The sequence below is a fragment of the Ambystoma mexicanum genome, chromosome 11 (genome assembly GCF_040938575.1).
Source record: "Ambystoma mexicanum isolate Mex_15411 chromosome 11, UKY_AmexF1_1, whole genome shotgun sequence".
Lineage (NCBI taxonomy): Eukaryota > Metazoa > Chordata > Amphibia > Caudata > Ambystomatidae > Ambystoma > Ambystoma mexicanum.
The window spans coordinates 14,519,009-14,541,714 of record NC_090934.1 but is presented as its reverse complement, the minus strand read 5'-3'; positions in this window follow the sequence as shown (position 1 = coordinate 14,541,714).

The following is a 22,706-nucleotide window of genomic DNA, read 5'->3' as shown; positions in this document are numbered from 1 at the left end:
TCCATGGACTGAGGGCGCTACAGTGGCAGGATCACAGCGACTCCATGGACTGAGGGTGCTCCAGAGGCGGGATCACAGCGACTCCATGTACTGAGGGTGCTCCAGAGGCAGGATCACAGTGACTCCATAGACTGAGGGTGCTCCAGAGGCAGATTCCCAGCGACTCCATGGAATGAGGGTGCTCCAGAGGCAGGATCACAGCGACTCCATGGAATGAGGGTGCTACAGAGGCAGGATCACAGTGACTCCATAGACTGAGGGTGATCCAGAGGCAGAATCACAGTGACTCCATGGAATGAGGGTGCTCCAGAGGCAGGATCACAGCGACTCCATGGAATGAGGGTGCTCCAGAGGCAGGATCACAGCGACTCCATGTACTGAGGGTGTTCCAGAGGCAGGATCCCAGCGACTCCATGGACTGAGGGTGCTCCAGAGGCAGATTCCCAGCGACTCCATGGAATGAGGGTGCTCTAAAGGCAGGATCACAGCGACTCCATGGAATGAGGGTGCTCTAGAGGCAGGATCACAGCGACTCCATGGAATGAGGGTGTTCCAGAGGCAGGATCCCATCGACTCCATGGACTGAGGGTGCTCCAGAGGCAGATTCCCAGCGACTCCATGGAATGAGGGTGCTCCAGAGGCAGGATCACAGCGACTCCATGGAATGAGGGTGCTCCAGAGGCAGGATCACAGCGACTCCATGTACTGAGGGTGCTCCAGAGGCAGGATCACAGCGACTCCATGTACTGAGGGTGCTCCAGAGGCAGGATCACAGTGACTCCATAGACTGAGGGTTCTCCAGAGGCAGGATCCCAGCGACTCCATGTACTGAGGGTGCTCCAGAGGCAGGATCACAGCGACTCCATGGAATGAGGGTGCCCCAGAGGCAGAATCACAGCGACTCCATGAGGCAGGATCACAGTGACTCCATAGACTGAGGGTGCTCCAGAGGCAGAATCACAGCGACTCCATGAAATGAGGGTGCTCCAGAGGCAGGATCACAGCGACTCCATGGAATGAGGGTGCTCCAGAGGCAGGATCACAGCGACTCCATGGACTGAGGGTGCTCCAGTGGCAGGATCACAGTGACTCCATGGACTGAGGGCGCTACAGTGGCAGGATCACAGCGACTCCATGGACTGAGAGTGCTCCAGAGGCAGGATCACAGCGACTCCATGTACTGAGGGTGCTCCAGAGGCAGGATCACAGTGACTCCATAGACTGAGGGTGCTCCAGAGGCAAGATCACAGCGACTCCATGGAATGAGGGTGCTCCCGAGGCAGATTCCCAGCGACTCCATGGAATGAGGGTGCTCCAGAGGCAGGATCACAGCGACTCCATGGAATGAGGGTGCTCCAGAGGCAGGATCACAGTGACTCCATAGACTGAGGGTGATCCAGAGGCAGAATCGCAGTGACTCCATGGAATGAGGGTGCTCCAGAGGCAGGATCACAGCGACTCCATGGAATGAGGGTGCTCCAGAGGCAGGATCACAGCGACTCCATGTACTGAGGGTGTTCCAGAGGCAGGATCACAGCGACTCCATGGACTGAGGATGCTCCAGAGGAAGATTCCCAGCGACTCCATGGAATGAGGGTGCTCTAGAGGCAGGATCACAGCGACTCCATAAACTGAGGGTGCTCCAGAGGCAGGATCCCAGTGACTCCATGGAATGAGGGTGCTCCAGAGGCAGGATCACAGCGACTCCATGGAATGAGGGTGCTCCAGAGGCAGGATCACAGCGACTCCATGTACTGAGGGGGCTCCAGAGGCAGGATCACAGTGACTCCATAGACTGAGGGTGATCCAGAGCAGAATGACAGTGACTCCATGGATTGAGGGTGCTCCAGAGGCAGGATCCCAGCGACTCCCTGGACTGAGGGTGTTCCAGTGGCAGGATCACAGTGACTCCATGGACTGAGCGTGCTACAGTGGCAGGATCACAGTGACTCCATGGAATGAGGGTGCTCCAGAGGCAGGATCACAGCGACTCCATAGACTGAGGGTGATCCAGAGGCAGAATCACAGTGACTCCATGTACTGAGGGTGTTCCAGAGGCAGGATCACAGCGACTCCATGGACGGACTGAGGATGCTCCAGAGGAAGATTCCCAGCGACTCCATTTACTGAGGGTGCTCCAGAGGCAGGATCACAGTGACTCCATAGACTGAGGGTGCTCCAGAGGCAGGATCCCAGTGACTCCATGGAATGAGGGTGCTCCAGATGCAGGATCACAGCGACTCCATGAAATGAGGGTGCTCCAGAGGCAGGATCACAGTGACTCCATGTACTGAGGGTGTTCCAGAGGCAGGATCACAGTGACTCCATAGAATAAGGGTGCTCCAGAGGCAGGATCCCAGTGACTCCATAGAATAAGGGTGCTCCAGAGGCAGGATCACAGCGACTCCATGGAATGAGGGTGCTCCAGAGGCAGGATCACAGCAACTCCATGGACTGAGGGTGCTTCAGTGGCAGGATCACAGCGACTCCATGGACTGAGGGCACTACAGTGGCAGGATCACAGCGACTCCATGGACTGAGGGTGCTCCAGAGGCAGATTCCCAGCGACTCCATGGAATGAGGGTGCTCCAGAGGCAGGATCACAGCGACTCCATGTACTGAGGGTGCTCCAGAGGCAGGATCACAGTGACTCCATAGACTGAGGGTGATCCAGAGCAGAATCACAGTGACTCCATGGATTGAGGGTGCTCCAGAGGCAGGATCCCAGCGACTCCATGGACTGAGGGTGTTCCAGTGGCAGGATCACAGTGACTCCATGGACTGAGGGTGCTACAGTGGCAGGATCACAGTGACTCCATGGAATGAGGGTGCTCCAGAGGCAGGATCACAGCGACTCCATAGACTGAGGGTGATCCAGAGGCAGAATCACAGTGACTCCATGGAATGAGGGTGCTCCAGAGGCAGGATCACAGCGACTCCATGGACTGAGGGTGCTCCAGAGGCAGGATCACAGCGACTCCATGGACTGAGGGTGCTCCAGAGGCAGGATCACAGCGACTCCATGTACTGAGGGCGCTCCAGAGGCAGGATCACAGTGACTCCATAGACTGAGGGTGCTCCAGAGGCAAGATCACAGCGACTCCATGGAATGAGGGTGCTCCAGAGGCAGATTCCCAGCGACTCCATGGAATGAGGGTGCTCCAGAGGCAGGATCACAGAGACTCCATGGAATGAGGGTGCTCCAGAGGCAGGATCACAGCGACTCCATGGAATGAGGGTGCTCCAGAGGCAGGATCACAGCGACTCCATGGACTGAGGGTGCTCCAGTGGCAGGATCACAGCGACTCCATGGACTGAGGGTGCTACAGTGGCAGGATAACAGCGACTCCATGTACTGAGTGTGCTCCAGAGGCAGGATCACAGCGACTCCATGTACTGAGGGTGCTCCAGAGGCAGGATCACAGCGACTCCATAGACTGAGGGTGCTCCAGAGGCAGGATCCCAGCGACTCCATGGAATGAGGGTGCTCCAGAGGCAGGATCACAGCGACTCCATGGAATGAGGGTGCTCCAGAGGCAGGATCACAGCGACTCCATGTACTGAGGGTGCTCCAGAGGCAGGATCACAGTGACTCCATAGACTGAGGGTGATCCAGAGCAGAATCACAGTGACTCCATGGATTGAGGGTGCTCCAGAGGCAGGATCCCAGCGACTCCATGGACTGAGGGTGTTCCAGTGGCAGGATCACAGCGACTCCATGGACTGAGGGCGCGACAGTGGCAGGATCACAGCGACTCCATCGACTGAGGGTGCTCCAGAGGCAGGATCACAGCGACGCCATGCACTGAGGGTGCTCCAGAGGCAGGATCACAGCGACTCCATGTACTGAGGGTGCTCCAGAGGCAGGATCACAGCGACTCCATAGACTGAGGGTGCTCCAGAGGCAGGATCCCAGCGACTCTATGGAATGAGGGTGCTCCAGAGGCAGGATCACAGCGACTCCATGGAATGAGGGTGCCCCAGAGGCAGAATCACAGCGACTCCATGTACTGAGGGTGCTCCAGAGGCAGAATCACAGCGACTCCATGGAATGAGGGTGCTCCAGAGGCAGGATCACAGCGACTCCATGGAATGAGGGTGCTCCAGAGGCAGGATCACAGCGATGCCATGGACTGAGGGTGCTCCAGTGGCAGGATCACAGCGACTCCATGGACTGAAGATGCTACAGTGGCAGGATCACAGCGACTCCATGGACTGAGAGTGCTCCAGAGCCAGGATCACAGCGACTCCATGTACTGAGGGTGCTCCAGAGGCAGGATCACAGCGACTCCATGGAATGAGGGTGCTCCAGAGGCAGGATCACAGCGACTCCATGGAATGAGGGTGATCCAGAGGCAGGATCACAGTGACTCCATGAAATGAAGGTGCTCCAGAGGCAGGATCACAGCGGCTCCATGGGCTGAGGGTGCTCCAGAGGCAGGATCCCAGCGACTTCATGGACTGAGGGTCCTCCAGAGGGAGGATCACAGCGTCTCCATGGACTGAGGGTTCTCCAGAGGCAGGATCACAGCGACTCCATGGACTGAGGGTGTTCCAGAGGCAGGATCCCAGCGACTCCATGGACTGAGGGTGCTCTGCCATGCATTTTGGGGCATTAAATGCAGGGGATATAGTCTCCAACTTACAGAAAGATGGTCTTTCCAGCGGTTGCCAGCCTTCAGACCCTGACACTCTCCACACATCAAAGGCTGTAAAGACCCCTCGGCTTCCCCCCAGCCGTGACCCTGAGCTGCTCATTCTGAGCCCTAATGTGGAGATAGGGGAGAGTAAATGAAGAGGAAAGCTCAGGAGTCCTTAATATAAGTCTCTGTGATAATGCAGCGGCGGCACCGGGGCCACGGGGGTGCAGGGCTGCGGGGCGGAAGCTAGTAGGGCTGAGGGGTAGATTTAGAAATGGTTCATTATAAGTTGAAAGGTGCCCTCATGCCACTTGTTAAAGTCTGGCTATAAGAGGCGCACGTGGGTAGGAATACCCGGCCAGCTATGGTATGTGATGACATGCTATGTAAAGCGTCATGTTCAGAGTTACCATGGGCTTCTTTCAGCCGGGACGTGCCCTATGACATGGCGTGTTAAGTATTAAGGACATCATTTGCTGTAGGAGTATCCTAAAAACATGTGAAGACATGAGGCACTTTCTTAAGGCAGCTGATAAGCTGCCACACAGAGCTCCGTGTGCTTGTTAGCCCGGCTGCCCTAGTCTAGAGAACCCCCATCGTGTTTGCCCTCGCCCCGGCTGCCTTACTGACGTTAGCCCCAATGAGCTCCAATCCTAAGGCCTTGCCCGAGACACGACTCTGTGATGGGCCCCTGTGATACCCGAGTCCCAAAGGCACCCTGGTCCCTTTGTGAGGAACCTGACCGGCTCAGCTGGTTGGTCCCACTGGTTGGTGGCAGCCAGCTGTGTTTCTGTGTAACTTTACAGGGTCCCCCCTGCGGTGCCCTGGGAACCCCAGGTCTCGTTGGACACCTCGAGCGAGGGCCGCAGGAACAAAACCAGAAACGCCCAGTTCAATAAGGGGGTGCCTGGAACCCTTCAAGGATCCTGCTGAGAGAAACCCACAAATGAGTTCATGGGAAAACTACCAGTGGAAAGGAAGCTCCCTCCTGAGTGGAAGTGAATTCGCTTCTGAAATCTGCAATTAATGAGAGATTCGGAATTCTTAGCTTATCAAGCAGCGGACCAGAGGAAGCTCTGCTGGCCTGCACCTTACCAGGACCGCTCTAGCTGAGAAGCTTGGCCAGTGTCTGAGGACACCAGACTTCGTAACAGACCAGAGGAAGCTCTGCTGGCCTGCACCTTACCAGGGCCGCTCTAGCTGAGAAGCTTGGCCAGTGTCTGAGGACACCAGACTTCGTAACGGACCAGAGGAAGCTCTGCTGGCCTTCACCTTACCAGGACCGCTCTAGCTGAGAAGCTTGGCCAGTGTCTGAGGACACCAGACTTCTCAACGGACCAGAGGAAGCTCTGCTGGCCTGCACCTTACCAGGACCGCTCTAGCTGAGAAGCTTGGCCAGTGTCTGAGGACACCAGACTTCTCAACGGACCAGAGGAAGCTCTGCTGGCCTGCACCTTACCAGGACCGCTCTAGCTGAGAAGCTTGGCCAGTGTCTGAGGACACCAGACTTCTCAACGGACCAGAGGAAGCTCTGCTGGCCTGCACCTTACCAGGACCGCTCTAGCTGAGAAGCTTGGCCAGTGTCTGAGGACACCAGACTTCTCAACAGACCAGAGGAAGATCTGCTGGCCTGCACCTTACCTGGACCGCTCTAGCTGAGAAGCTTGGCCAGTGTCTGAGGACACCAGACTTCGTAACGGACCAGAGTAAGTCTGCTGGCCTGCACCTTACCAGGACCGCTCTAGCTGAGAAGCTTGGCCAGTGTCTGAGGACAACAGACTTCGTAACGGACCAGAGGAAGCTCTGCTGGCCTGCACCGCACCAGAACCACTCTGACAGAGACGCTTGGCCAATGTCTGAAGACACCAGACTTCTCAACATAAGAAGGAAGCTCTGCTGCTCTAGCAGAGAAGCTCAGCCGGTGTCTGAAGACATCAGACTTCTCAACATAAGAAGGAAGCTCTGCTGCTCTAGCAGAGAAGCTTGGCCGGTGTCTGAGGACACCAGACTTCTTGACCGACCAGAGGAAGTTCTGCTGGACTGCAGCTTACCGGGGCTGCTCTTACAAATAAGGGCTGCCGGTGTCTGAGGATACCAGACTTCTCAACCGACCAGAGGGAGCAAAGGAAATTATGCTGCCTCCCAGTGACCCATTGAGGACAGTCTGGTCCCTGCTCGTCGTGGACCCAACACAAAAGGGCAGACACCAAGACCATTGGAAGTAGACAAATTAAGAGGCCTGTCAGCATAGGGAGGAACGAAAGCAAGAGACAAACTTGCAAAGGTTCTGTTGGGGCTTTGAGAAAAGCTGGTCCTCCCTGGACTGCATGTGCTGGATCTCGGCTGCGTCTTCTAGTGCCAGGACTTGAGAAGATTGTATCTGACAGCACACGGCTCAAAGCACTAGCAGTTCATCTTTTCTCTGGAGCAGTCCCCTCTCCAGTGCCTCGTCCATAGGTCAGCCCGACTGCAGGCTCTTCATCGTCACCAACAAAACCAATGACCCATCACCAAAGACCAGAAACTACCACCATTGACCTTGCACCTTTCAAGCATCTGAAGCACTGATCGCTCTCAACCGGAACCAGCTGAAGGTTTCCTACTCAGAGGTCCATCTGCACTCAGCTCCTACCAGAGACGTCCTTAAATAATACCCAACCACGGTCCCATCTTTAATAATACACCTTCACCTGGCCCTGAATCATGAGGAACAGTTGTTCTCGTTGTCTCACACAGCGCCTCATGGGTCAGTGCTGGGCCCTTTTCTATTCTGCCTCTATACATCTTATCTTGCAGCTATCATTTCTTCTTTTGGGCGATCTCACCATTTCTCTGCTGACGACACCCAACTATTTCTTTTTCTCCCAAACTTTATAGCAATGTTTCCATTTGTTTGGTTGCAATTAAATCTTGGATGTCCTCTCACTACCTTACCCTCAATGCCGGCAAGACCGAAGTACTGTTTTTTTCCCACCAACACTCTTCCTCCCCACCTTCCACCCCCTTGTATATACTTTCCCCCCCTAAACTTCAAATCTCACCCATGGCCCGTAATCTTGCTCTTTACTAAGGCACAAATCTTTATACTTCTCACATGATATTTCATTGACCTCGCGTTCTTGTCGCTTTGATCTATACAATATTCACAAGGCTCGTCCATTTCTTACATTTCGAGAATCTAAATTCTCAATTTCATCTCTAAATTTTTCTTAACTCTTTTACTGATTTTCTGCTTTGTTTGGACTCCCTTACTCCTGTCTTGCTCCCCTTAAATCAGTATTTAATTCCTCAATTAATCTCTTGTGTCTTCTCCTTTGTTGTAATTCTATCCCTTCTTCTCTCGTAACACTTGGTTGGCTGCCTTTTCATTCTTAAATTAACTTCCATTTTCATTGTCTTGCCTACACATCTCTATATGGCCTTGCTCCCAGCTATCTTACTGCACTACTTTCTATCTATATTCCTTCTCGCTCCCTTCGCTTCTCTTCTCCAATTTTACATTGGGCTCCACGTCCCCCTTGTGCTCATTCTCGTTTTTCACTCCTTTGAACCTCTTGCTCCCTTCCTTGGAATGCTCTCCCACTCTCTCTCTCCGCTCTATTTCTGTTTATTCTCAATTACGTGGTTCTCTGAAATCTCATCTGCTCCAACATCCTTGAGCGACTGATTCCTGTATTGAATTGTTTATTCATTTTTATTGTACAGATCTGTATACTATGTACAGCGCTTTGACTTAAGGCATGTAATAAAACAAATAAAATACAAAATACAAATACAAATCCTGCCCAGCCAATCAGAACCCGGCCTCTCTGTCTCCCTACTCCATTGAGTGTAACGAGAGAAGAACTAAAACACGAATGGATATTGGTCCCAAAGGGTCCCTTGAGTGCCACCTGCAAACGGTGCTCCCCAAATGACTCCTCTGAACGTGGACATCCCTACTGGGCCACAATCTCTGAATCCTGAAAGGACTCTTTCTAAACAAGTCCACATGCTAAATTATGCATGTCATTTTACCTTTCCTCACATGTATATTTGTAGACAGCTCCTCCTTGAATCCTAAAGGTTTTACATTGTACCTGGCACACTCTAATTCCTTCCTGATGGTAGACCTTGGCTGCTCAGACTGCGTTACCACTAGGTGAGTCCAGGAAAGCGGAGGGGGTCCATCTTAAGTGTGTCCTTGAAGGATGTCCCAGGCCAGCATTACATGAATGTTCGTCCCAGGCTTTGGTGTTTGATGGACACTGCTGCATTGGAGGCCACCTTCTTGGGACAGACTCCCGGAGTCTGTTTGGGAAGAGGGTCTGTCCAAGAAAAACACTTCAAACACTTGAAAGAAACCCTCCCCAAGAGCTGCCCCTGGTTGGGAGTAAGAGGACTGCTGGCTCAATGTCAGGTCTGGGCTTCAGTCTGAAGTGCTTTACTCAAATGCAGAGGGCGTGTCTCCGAAGGCCCCTAGAGACATTTTACGACCCCTTGCTCCCTTGGTTCTGAAACCAAATAACCTTGAATAGTAAGACTGATTGCTTTACCGACTACCCTCCTGTCAGCATCCATAGTGTATCCCTTTCCTTCGTGAAACTGTCTGTCGTCTGTGTTCCTTTACAGGGTGGGTTATATTTGGTAGTGTACTACAACTCTCTGTTGAATAATAATAAAGTAGATATTTGTATACAACCTTGACTGGACAGTCCCTTTTTTCAATGGGTAATAATTATATTTTCGCTGTGTTGCAACTGACCAACGACCTGGCAGAGATAAGCCTTCCGTTCCGTCCACGTTACCAAAATTGGACAAGGGGGCTTATAATTTGCTTGTTATTCTAATCTGTTCAGATCCCTTCTGGTGTACTAGAGGTGTGGGGCTGATTGATGGTTTAGGAACAGATATTCATACCTCAAACACTGGTGACCCGGAAGTTTATTCCTCACAGAGGAGGTCCAGAATGTGCCCATAGTTGCCCTCCTTAACCTCCTCTATGGCCCAGCGTCTGTTATGAATATGGCAAGCGAATAACATCTTTCTTGTATCCCCTTCGGCCAATCATGAGCCAAGGGTTCTTACCCCTCAACACTTTGGGTATTGATGGGGTTCTGGATAGCTTCCAGCTGGGTTTGGATTTATAATCTGGGAGGGGGACCAGGCTCCGCAGTGGGGTCACCCACAGGGTGCCAGCCTGTTGATGTATTGGGACAGAGAGGACTAATGGTTGATCACATCCCTAAGGAAGGAACCCCCAGCCAGAGGCTGGTGGTCCCCACTGTGTGGCAGACAATGGACCTAAAGGGTGTTAACGTTTGGGGCATCAAGACTTTCAGGGTCCTCAACTTTACACTGTGTCTGCTTAGTCAAATCGATGCTCAGAGGGGCAATGTATATCTGTCAATTTCGGGGGTGAAGGGGAGGGGGGCACGGCCAGGCTCCCCAACCATCCCCAACCATCGTAAGTGTCCGACCACACCAACAGCAACAAAAATAATTAGATTCAAAGAAGATGCCACAACTTGGCTTCCGTTTAAAATAGGTCGCAACCAGCCCGTTACTATTAAACATTAGAGGGTCAAATTAACAGGGAGGAAAAGTTACACCATAGCAGAGTGCTCCTGCATCTACCTGCTGCCCAGATGGTGGCCTCCTAAAATGGCGCCCAGAGGGTTATTAGATTAAGGGGGCATATCCCCATTCCTTCTGGAACCCATCCCTATTTCTCCTTTGGTTCAGCATTCTTCACACAAACCCCCTCCCACCGGCCAAAATCAGCTCTCCGTCTGAGGTGCTGTGGGGCCCAGGGGACAGGGATGTTATTTTTTACTGGCCATCTATGATAGATGGCCAGTAAAAAAAAGCATGGCTTACCCCAGTGACCCCCAGCAGCTCGCAATCACATATAATCACATTAATCATTATTGTGATTATGTCTGACTGCAGGACACTGACACACCATGGCGCAGGCCTGGTATGTTTTACTGGCCATGGATGACAAAGCAAGCATGATAATGTTATTGTGTTGCTAGACTTGTATTTTAATGCAAGCAGTCTACCCATTTCTTATTGTAGTACGGCAATTTGTATTGGGCATCTTTGGTAAAGCAAGCATGAGAAGTGTTATGAAGCAGACTGGCATTTTTTATGCAACCAGTCTAGCCATTTCTTACTGAAGAATGAGATTTTATTGGGCATCTTTGAAAAAGCAAGCAGGATCAGTGGTATTGTTCCTACTGTGGCATGCCATTTTGTATTAGGGTTCTTTGGTAAAACAAGAATAAGTTTTATTATGTAGCTAGACTGGCATTTCAATGCAGCCAGTTTACTCATTTTGAATTGTGTTATGGCAAGTTGGTTTGCACATCGTTGGTAACCTATGTATGATAAATGTTATTATGAAGCAAGTCCGTCAATTTCAAGCACTTAGTCTAGCGATTTTGTATTGTGGAATGACATTTTGTATTGGGCATCTTTGATAAAGCAAGTATGAAAAGTGTTATTATGTAGCTAGGCTGGCATTCCAATGCAGCCAGTTCAGTCATTTTGCATTGTGGTATAGAATTTTGTATTGGGCATCGTTGGTAAAGCAAGCATGATAAGTGTTATTATGAAGCAAGACTGTTGTAGAGGAGGAGCCAAGTACCCACACTCCACCTGCCCCGGCTACATTACCTGAAACGTATGAACCAAAATATGTGACGTATACTGAACAGGTGAACCAGCAAAGAAAAGAGTGTGGGCTCTGTACAGTACCCATAAGAATACCTATACCTAAGAGAATATGGGTGGTAAAGTACCCATTGAGGAAACCATACTTGCATCCAAGACAATATGATGGTCATTTGAACGAGATTCCTGAAGAAGCAAAGAAACTGAATGACCAGGATGAATGGTGAAATCATGCAAAGTTGAATCGACACCCATATAGAAAGATAACCAGACCAGAGAGGCAGACGATATAAAGAACAAACAAGTACCAAGGATAAGTGATATCTTGGGATCAAGGTGAAGAAACTTATGCCACAAACCTGATGAAGATACTTAGTTAGTTTAAACGTGTACAGATGCAATGTAACGCAAGCAGCAAAGCAATCATGAAGCTAGCCACATGCTTTAAATAGATTAGAATCGCGGCAAGCGCCAACATATACATATATACCTCATAGATACATATGGACAAGTAAAGGATGGAGGTTTTCCACTACGTATAAAGCAGTACTGAACAACAAAGAAGGCCTCATATTAGTGTTGCGGTAAAGAAAAGCAATTGCATTAAACAGAATAAGAGTTCAGATAAGGAGTTCACTGAGCCAAGAAAGCCAAGGTCTTATCAAACTGGAGTTCGATGACATTAAATACAATTAACGTGAAAGAACAGAATCTCCTGTTCAGAGGTCAAGCAAAAACAAAAGACGTCAGAAGACTCTCGAAAATAAAATCAAATACATGAAAAGGCTTAATTTCATAGTGTTCAGTCAAGTGATAGAAGAAAGTTAGACAAACAAGAAGATCACAACTACGCACGGAACCCGGATAGTGCCCATACTGCTTAAAAATTCTCAGAGAACAGTACAGACTCAAGGCCAACTTCAAAGCACTAATTGACACTGGACCATTGAGGTGATGATGGATGACATTTTAATTGGTGGGAAGCTGGAGCTAAGATGAGTTTACCCGCACCTGGTTGTTCGGTCTGCGTGCTGCTAGCGTAGGTGGAAAAATACGGACGGGGGTTAGTAGCCAACCAATTGTAGGGGACCACGTAGTTGGGGGTCCTATAGTTTGTGTAGCCAATGGGACGTCGTACATTTAGTGACGTTCATAGTGGCCATTTTGAAGGGAGAGCTTAGTTGCCCCACCTGATGTTAACTATCGTATTACCTCTCTCAGTTACTCCATACAGATATAGAACCTATGCTTAGTTAGTCACTTAGTACCTATCCCAATTCCTGATAGGTTTTTGTAGTTTGCCGCGTAGGATGATGTTGGTAATGACGCAGATGAACACATCAGCTATGACGAATTATGGATTTAAGAACCCAACTTTTTTATGCAGTAGATAGAGTCAGAGTATCGAGCGATTGCTGATGTTCGTTGTACTCCCTGTTTTAGATACTTAGCATTAAAACAGACAAACATTTGCCAAACTATTTGTGTCGTCTCGATTATTGATGTATGAATAAAATCTGCATCCACATCTATCGCCATGGTACCACTACTCATCTTAAAGGGCTGGAAGCCTCCAGTTCACTGACACTTTTATGGACTTAGTCTCGCCATTCCTTATTGTGGCATGACATTTTGTATTGGACATCTTTGGTAAAACAGGGATGATAAATGTTATTATACAGCTCGACTGGCATTTTAGTACAGCCAATCTGCACATGTTTTCATACTTAGGCATGCATTTTTAATGGTAAACCGAACTGGAGTATGTTCTTACATGGGTATACGGCAATAGATTGGCAGAACAAACATGGACATGTTTTCTTATAGTATCCTTACTGGCATTATGCACAAAGCAAACATGAGTATGTTCTTATAGGGGAATAATAGGGTATAATGTTGCAGTCAGTATGGAAATCTATGGGCACATCCAATGTGAAAATGTTTTATACTGGCATATATTGTGGGAAAAGGCATTATGAAAATGTGTTGGGAAATGCTCCTGTGCACTGTTGGTGACTTACATCTATTGTATTTTTTTCATGAGTTACCCTACAAAACCCAATTACAAACTGTTTGCTTTTTACCCAATTTATCTAAAAAGTGTGCTCTAAAATGCACCATTTTGACCCATTATTTAAAATAAATTCTCGGGGGAGTACGCCCACAAGCCCCCTTTGCGTGGTGGGGGCTCCCTTGTTAAGCTTGGTCGCTCTGCCATATCAGGGACACATATTTACGCCCCTCCACTTCAAAAATTCACCAGCCACCACTGGATGATACTCAACAAGGCCTAAACATCTTTGGGGATGCTTTTGGTCCCGTGCAGACGAGATGTGATCAAATAGTTTGGGCTGGACTGCCCCTTTAGGGTGGAACCAAGCCTGATTTGCAAGTGATCTTTCTCGTTCTGTAATGGCTGGGCAGACGAAGAACGATGGTCTGGAGGGTTACCCAGAGCAATGCCAGAGGTTAAGATGAATTCTAAACCTTCCAGCCATCACCTCTTTTGTTTTACTGCAGAAGTACATCATCACCAGGCTGTGGGAGTATGCACAGGTCTTCAAGGAGGTGCCATGAGATGCTTCCATGCCCGAGCAGGATCATGGAAGTTTCAAGTTCAGGTGGCACTTGTGGACCAGGCTGTATCAGACGATAGAGGAGACTGGTTTGGACTTTAACCTCTGGCAGGAAGTCGGCTCTCCTCAGGGTAAGGAATAAGGAAGTCACTAGCAGAGGACTAGTCTTGCTTCTGAATTGGGCTGGGGGGTGGGGAGGGTGACACTGGCCGGCCAATACTGGAAGGTCAACCAATTCCTAGTGAATCAGGGTGTAGCCCAGCTTCTTCAGGTCAATTCAACATCGGACATTGGTGAGCCCTAGGTCACGTTTTGCGCAAGCCTGATGTCTTTAAGGGTAGGGTGAGGTTGGGGACATGGGGAGGTAACATAGAGAGGCTTTCTGTTTCCTCCCAACATTCAAGATGACACCACCCAGGGTGGGGCTTCGAGTGGCTAGAAAATGCGGGCAGTACACAATGTGTTCTCACCCGCATTTCCAGCAACCTCACTGGTTGAGCGCCCTTCCCCAGGCGCGAACTGTTTGTCACAGGGTGTGGTAGGGAGCAGGAGAGGGCTGTGGCTACTGGGTAGAGATGACTGGGGTATAGCTTGAGAGGGGGTAGGGATCTGGTTAGTGTTGGGAGCAGACGCATGGGAGGAACCGTGACCTGGGCTATGGGCACTGCAGTGTTGGGTCTGTGAGTGAGGTCAGACCTGTAGTGCGGCCACTCAAGAGGCCAGGATAACGGTTTGTGAGGGAACAGGGTTATGGATACCTGGAAGGAGGGGAAACAGAGATGTGGGTGCAGAGGGGATCAATAGGCTGGGCACTGAAGGATCATGTAATGGGGTATTTTGGGGAGGTGTGGGCACCAGAGGCTGGAGATGAAGAGGAAGGAATGTGACTTCAGAAAGGATGGGGGCGTGGGCTTTGGAGGGAGCATACCAGGGCTGGGATTTGGGCATCGGGTGGCCTGAGGGAGGGTGGCCTGATAGTAAAGTGATGGGGTTGCTGTGGACCCTGGGAGGTCTCAATGCAGTCCCGTCTGAACCGTGAGAAGCAGGGGTGTTGCTAGGTCTGGAAATGATCCGGGGCTACGCTAATTTTGGGACTGTCAGGAATGGGGGCTATCTAGCCTTTTCAGTTGTAACCCCTGAGCTTCTATCCGGGGCTACAACCAAAAGACCTGAGGCTATAGCCCCCTCAAGACCCTCCCCAAACCACCAGCATCGCCTCTGGTACCAATGAGGGGGTACTAGGGCAATGCTGCACCGGGGAGCAACTGTGAGTAGCCGGGCATGTCAGAGAGCCCCAAGAAATGAAGAGAATGTGCAGGACGGGGGGCATTAAAAGCTGGCGCTGCCCCCCCTCCCTTTAAAGGCACAGGGCGCACTGAGATGATGAGTGAGGGGGGGGCATTGTAAACAGATTGTGAGTGAGTGTGGGCCTGAGAGTCTGTGGTGGGAAACATTGATATTGATATTTTATTTCTATCACCCTCGTACACAAGTGTTTCAGAGCGCAACAAGGCAAGGAACAGGGCAGAACAAAACAGCGATCTTACTAGGCACAGTGACATTTAGAACACGCAAGTGCATGGGAGAGGGTGAGGGAAAAAGTGAATGGAAGGGGGAGAAGTGGAAAGTGCTTAGCAGAGGAGAAACAGATAAATAACAATAAATAAATAATAAAGGCAACAAACAGTGGTAATGCAGCCAGCAATTTGCAAGTGCTAGGTTTAAGGCAGCAGACAGGGTAGGTCTGATAAGTGCAGGAAGAAAAAGGGGGGGCTGTATGGGTACAGATACAGACCCCAGTGCAAGGGGTGGCCCGGAGGCAGTGCGGGAGGGTGACAGGATGAGCAGGTACCTGGGCCCAAAAGACAGAGGGTGGCCAGGTGCACGGTGCCAAGAGAGAACAGATCAGCAGAGGAGAGGGGGAGCGAAGGCAGAAGAAAAGAGGAAGCTCCTGAGGTGCTTCCGGAACCTGAGATGGTTCTCCTCAAGTTTTAGAGAGGCAGGGAGGCTGTTGCAGAGGGAGGCCCCAGCCAAAGACGGAGAACTACCCCCAGCTCGTTTCTTTGAAAAACGACTGACCCTGAGGGAGTTGGAGGTAGAGGAGCGAAGAGTTTGAGAGGGGAGGTATTTGTGGAGGGATAGCTGAAGGTATTTTGGACCCAGGCCCCAGAAAGCCTTGTGGACAATGTAGAGGGTTTTGAATTTAATCCTTGCATCCACTGGGAGCCAATGGAGAGATTTCAGAGCTGGAGAGATACTGTCCCAGGGCTTGAGTCCAAGGATAAGTCTTGCAGTCCTGTTCTGGATTAATTACAGAGGGCGGAGAGTAGAGGCAGGTAGATTTAGAAAGAGGCTGTTACAATGGTCCAACCTAGAGAGAATCAGAGCTTGGGATACCATGAGCTTCTGGGGGAAGGAGAGGAAAGGCAGAGTACCTCTGTGGAGGTGCAGTAGGAAATTTGACTTTTTAGAGATCTCAGAGATGTGGGCACAGAAGGAAAGGGTGGAGTCAAATATGACCCGAGGTTCTTAGCCTCGCAGGTGGGGCTAGGAGGAGGGCCAAGGGAAGCCGGCCAGAAAGTGGGGGGAAAGGATGTTGAAGGTGTGCCGATGAGGAGGATCTCCGTCTTGCTGGCATTCAGACAAAGATCATTGGCGGCACACCAATCTTGAATGGCAGTTAGGCAATCAGAGATGAGAGAGGGAGAGGAGGTGGCAGAGGGCAGCCTGACAATGAGTTGAGTGTCGTCGGCGTAGCACTGGACATTTGTGCAGAAAGTGGCAATGCAGTGGCCGAGAGCTGCCAGGTATTGGTTGAAATGCCTGGGCGAGAGGTTAGACCCCTGGGGAACACCACAGGTAGAGAGGAAGATAGATGAAAGGAAGGACCCAAGTGGGACCTGGGAGGGTCTATCTGAGAGTTAAGAGGTCAGCCAGGCCAGAGCCTGATCAGTGATACCCAGGTTTTCATGGAGACGGTTGAGCAGGATGGTATGGTTGACCGTGTCGAAGGCAGAAGAGAGATCGAGGAGGATGAGGACAGAGGGAATGTTAGAGTCAAGGTTGGGGAGCAGATCTTCACGGATGTTCAGGAGAGCAGTTCTCATGCTCTGGCAGCTCTGAAGCCTGACTGGTGGTCATGGAGACAGCCAGCAGAATTGGAATGAAGGTTAAGCTGAGAGATGGCCAACTTTTCCAGGAGTTTGCCCAGAAAGGGAGTAATGGAAATTGGGTGATAGTTAGCTGGACAAGAAGGATCAGCTGTGGGTTTCTTGAGAAGAGGATGCACAAGGGAGTGCTTCAGAGGAGAGGGGAAGTATCCTGAGGCAAAGGAGTGGTTTCAAAAATCAGACAAGGGCCAGAGCGAGGGTGTCAATATGGTCCTTGATGGTTTTAGAGGAACAGGGATGAACCTGTTTTGACAAGGGTTTCATAGATCAGACTTGTCGAGCGACCTTGTCATGAGTGAAAAGAGGAATGGACGAGAAGGATGGTGGAAAGGTGGATAAAGGAGGATCAGCAAGCAAAGATGGAGAGGGGAGAGAAAGCGTGTGGGTGGAGAGGTGGACAGGATGTCCTGGTTTTTTTTAATGAAGTGAGAGGCAAGGCCATTGCAAAGAGCCTGGGAGGCCACAGGAGGGTTAGAGACTGCAGCAGTGTTGGCCAGCTTCTTGCAGATTTAAAAGAGTTCCGCCGAGTTGTTAGATGCTGCAGAGACACGAGCTTGAGTGTGGACTGTCTTCTTGCTGAGGGCAGAGAGTCGGTATTGCCTTTGTAGCAGGCGACAGGCCAGTTTGTCAGAGGATGAACAAGAAGTCCTCCATTTCCTCGCAGCCACCCTACACTTACGTTTAAGTGTAGCTAGGTCAGAGTCATACCAGGAATTGCACTTGGCTTTGGACTTCAAACGGATCCTCATGACAGGGGTAAGAGCATCAAGACTTGTCACGATCCATGCCCCTGAGCCCCTCAGGTATAACAGCCCCATGGCAGCAGTGGGGCTAAAGCCCTTCACACTGGCCCCAAGGGCCTTAAAACTCCATCAGAAGCATACATGGAGTCAGTCAAATGCTGTCTGGTGTTCCAAAGTCCATGGCAATGGCAAAGAAATGCCCTTCTTTGTCAAAGCCAGCATTGGTTTAATTGTTAACGAAAAGTTAGGGATCCACAATCTACAGTAAGAAGCCATACCTATCAGGGCTCTAACTTCCTTCTGCGTATTTGGGACAGACATGCCAGAAAAAGTCTTTATTCGTTCAGGCGTCAACCGTCTTCCCTCCTTTGACGGGAGATAGCCTAAATAGGTGACCTCCTGACAACAATATTGGAATTTTTTGAGTGAGGCTTTGTGGCCATGTTTCGCTAGATGACAAAGCAACAACACAGTGCCTTATTTACAGGCACTCTCAGAATCAGCAGCCAAGAGGAGATCATCTACATACTGTAGTAACGTGCAAGTAGGAGGCAACTCGAGAGTATCGAGCTGCTCTTTCAATGCCCTACTATAAATACTTGGACTCTCAGTGTACCCTTGTGGTGCACGAATGAATGTGCTCGAGCGTCCACCTAGGGTAAACGCGAACAAATACCTGCTATCCTTGTGTATAGGAATACTGAAAAACGCGTTTTTAAGATCAACAACGCTAAAATGAGTGGCAGAAGCCAGAATCATGGTTAGTATCGTTTTAACATCAGGTACAATAGGAAATTGAGGGGCCACAATTTTGTTAATAGCGCGTAAATCAATTATAAAATGAAAGGGAATCACATTATCACCTTTTTTGTATACTGGCAAAATGGGGCTATTACATAGGCTACTCTTAATTTCCTCAATTACTCCACGATGTACAAAATCAGAAACTATACATTTCAAAGCCTGCTCGCCTTCAACTGAGATCTTACATTGCGGGATGCGAGGCAATTTTACTCCATGTTTCAGAATAATTTTAACAGGTTCAATTTGAAGAATGCCCACATCATTATCATCAATTGCCCATAAGCTTTCTGGAACATTACTAAATTCTGGCGGTAAAGGTCGAGTCAAAAACTGAGAGGCGAGTGGTTGCTGGGGTGAAATTGTTAACCGAACTCCGTCCGGAGAACAATGTATTACTGCATGCAATGCTTTCAGCAAAGTTAACCCCAGCAAATTCTCCCCACAGTTTGTGGTAAGTAGAAATGGACACTGTTCCGTGAAGGGACTCAGTGTTATCGGTACCGGCAAAGAGACCGGACAAACTACAGGTGTGCCTGAAAACCCTACGGAAACGTTGGACTGCCCTGACAGGGGAATATTTGGAACCCGTGAATGATCAATCGAACATTTCTGTGCTCCTGTATCTACTAAAAATAGATGCTTCCTATTTCCCACCGCCATCTCATCGTAGGGGCCTTTCTGATGAACAGGAATAGGCGTTGGTTCCAAATCCTGCTTCGGGCAATCCTAGCGAAACAGAATATTATCAAGAGGAAGCTCTTCAGAGAGGTACGCGGCAGAAGGGTGATCAAAAATGTTTCTATTATCCACATTCGAGACTTGCTTATCCTGTGAAGGAGGTTGCTGTGATTCTGGTGCAAACTTACCTCTACCAGGGCCCCCTGTACCTGGGCGACCTCTGGATCATCTACCCATGTTCCCAAATGACCTCTGCTACAAAGTCGGACATTGTGCGCGCCAGTGGCCTTCCTGTCGACAATAGGCACACTGGTTAATGGTTACCGGAGCCAGGGGCGTACTTCCCTGTGGAAAGTACTGACCTCTAAATTGATTACCCCCTCTAGGGTTTCTAACAATCTGTTGTAATAGGACCTTTGTTTTCAGGTCACCCTTTTTTTTTTCAAGTTTTTCCTTTTCATTATTCACACGATTTTCATAGTATTGAGCCATGTGCAGTACTTCTGACTGAGACTTCGCCTGCCAAGCGCTTTCGGAAAACATAATCTGTAACTGGATGTCGGGCAACAATCCACGTACAAATTTGTCGACAAACAGCCTTTTCCCTGACTCTGTGCCTAAGTCTTGTCCACTGAAATCCGAAAATACCTGTTCAAACCGATTGAAGAAATAGGTAGCACCCTCAGACTTTCTTTGGACACAGGCCATAAGCTTGTCCCAAATGATTCTTTTTTCAGGAACTATGGTTTTCAATTTTACAATAATCCTATCAGGCAAAGTTAATATCACTTGACGCGGTCGCACGCCAGCTGGTCTTTCTCTGTCGAGCCTAGCCATGTTATCCCATGTATCTCCTAACCCAGGTACATCATCTACAGTCCTAATATGTTTCCATAAATCAACTGGCAGGAGTACGGGAAATAATAAATCAATATCACTTATGGTGAATACCGACGACTGTAAGACCGACTCTATTTCTTTATAGAGCCCGGTCGGATTCTTTCTTACATCGGGAATAGATTGCTTTATGGTGTTCACTTCCTGTCTTGAAAACGGGACGTGAACAAACTGTGATACTTAATGTGCAGGAATTTCCCCCGCGAGTATTCCTCGCGCAGCATCGGCCGCAATCTCAACTTTTGGGACAAATGTCGGAGGGACCTCTCTCATAGGCAACTGAGAAGTAGGCAGCTCCGAACGCTTACTAAGCAACAGAGCCAAATCAAGCGCTAAGGCAGTCGAAGAAGTATCAATCGAAAAGGCTCTCTTATAAACACTCAACAATTCTGCGGGACAACAAATCTTTCTTTTTACACACTCATTCTGCAGGTATTCTACCATAACCTGTATCACTTTCTTTTGCATTTCTAACGTATACTGACTATATGTGTCATATACTTCATCTGGAGTTATCGACATATCCGAAATCCATCTTATCGCATCCTTTGTACAAATTCGCGCTTCCTCACCTTTTAATTCACAGCGAGGAGAAAGCCGTTTCTGTAAGTACATAATACCTAAACTACCACCATCTGCTTCCTCATTCTGTAACCCTTCCAACTCCTTCCTATACTCAAAAATCCTCTCAACATGCTCATATACCTTCTCCGCAGTATCTCTGGACAACGTTAAGGTGTTCAAATCCCGTAACCCTTGTGGGAAATCTACATCGTTCAATCTATTCCACATTATACTCAAATGAGTCCCTAATCCTTCAATAAAAACATTTTTCTCTGGAATACCTTTTAAATTTTCGAGTGTGGAAAAAACATCAGCTTGTTCACCCTTCTCCATACAATGTTTAGCCCAAGCGATCAATTCATTCTTTTTTTCTGGGGACACAGTATTACGAGTCACAACCCTTTGTCTCACTCCCTGGTCTACTACAAGCAATGCAGAATCACATGGAAGAGGAAGAGTAGGCACATTCTGAATATCAACAGGTGAAGGCAAGGGGGCAGGCAAAGGAGCGACGGCTGGAAGAACAACAGGGAAAACAACAGGGGGGACCGGAGGAGCTATAGGAGGGGGAATAACAATGGGAAGAGGCAAAGCGCCAGGAGGAGAGACGTACGGAGGTGGCGTGGAGGCACCAGGCCTTCGTTCATGCAAAAGTTTATTAATCAATTCATCTGACGTATCAAAATCTTTTGAAGGGTAGATTTTCTGAATGCCTAATTGGAACGCCCTGTCCGTGTTCCTAACTGACTCCAATTGTTTATTTTGGTCATATAACCGTGCCTTTTCGACACTTGTCATATGTCTACGCATATGTTTCTCTCTACTCTTTTGTTGCTGCAAAGCTTCTGTTTTCCAACTATGCAATGCGTCAAATGCTGCAGGTCTAGCCTTTTTCTTTACTAATACAGACTCTAGATATTGTATATGAGGGATTTCAAAACTACCATTGGTTGGCCAACAAAGATTAGAATTATGTCTGGTCTGTCTGTGCCAAATGTCATTAAATTCTATACTACCAAAGCCTTTCTTACAGTACATAGTACATGCCGGCGACCCCTCCTGTGGTGCGGGACGGCTATCTTCCAAAGATTGTCTGTCGCTGCGGAATAATTCCCTAAAGCAGGCAGACAATTTCCCAAGCATATCAAAGTTCTGGTGTTACCTGGTCAAGTAATTGTGCTCGCGAGTACAATGCGCCAAATTCAAATTGTCAGGGTTAAATTAAGAATCGGGTCACGATTCACCTGACCAAAGGACTGGGAGGCCCGATCGGGTTACTAAGGACAATGCTAAGGACCCACGTGTCTGGTGATTTTCGGCAAATTTACCCACCTCGATATATGGACCCTCGTCAAGACGTCGTCTCGGGCTACAGCTCACCGTTCAGGGATTGGATCATGCAGTTTTGTCGAGGAATTCGCTTCTCGTCTAGAGTGGCCATTTCTGTTGGCACCGTCCGATCCCGGTCCGATAGCCGAGCCAACCTTCAACGAGACGAAGTCGATCTTGAGGGTCCCTGTTCGGGCGCAATCTGTGGAATCAGAAAATACAATATTAAGGCTTTTACACCATGCAAGAGGAAAATACACCGACAACTAGCTTGTAAAGATTCCCATAATCTTTATTACAAAACTGAACAATTATAAAACAAAGTACACAAATAGCTATTTGGCTGTCAATACATCACAGAGACCACCAGCAGGGTTCAATGTGAGCAGTGAGCAGGATTTGCTAGCTGGACATCAGAGTATTTATACAGTTTATTATAATGATGTCCAGCCTCCTGCAAGTTAATCATGTACTGGGCTAGGGTCGCGCCAGGTTCGTTCCTAATTTACATATCCCGTGCATGCGGTTTACTTTTTAATACATTCACTAACAAACATTATTATTCTCTAGTTTAACGTTACACTCTTTACACATTGATTTAATACAGATCAAACAAATGTTTCGCATGTCATATTTGGATAACGTTAT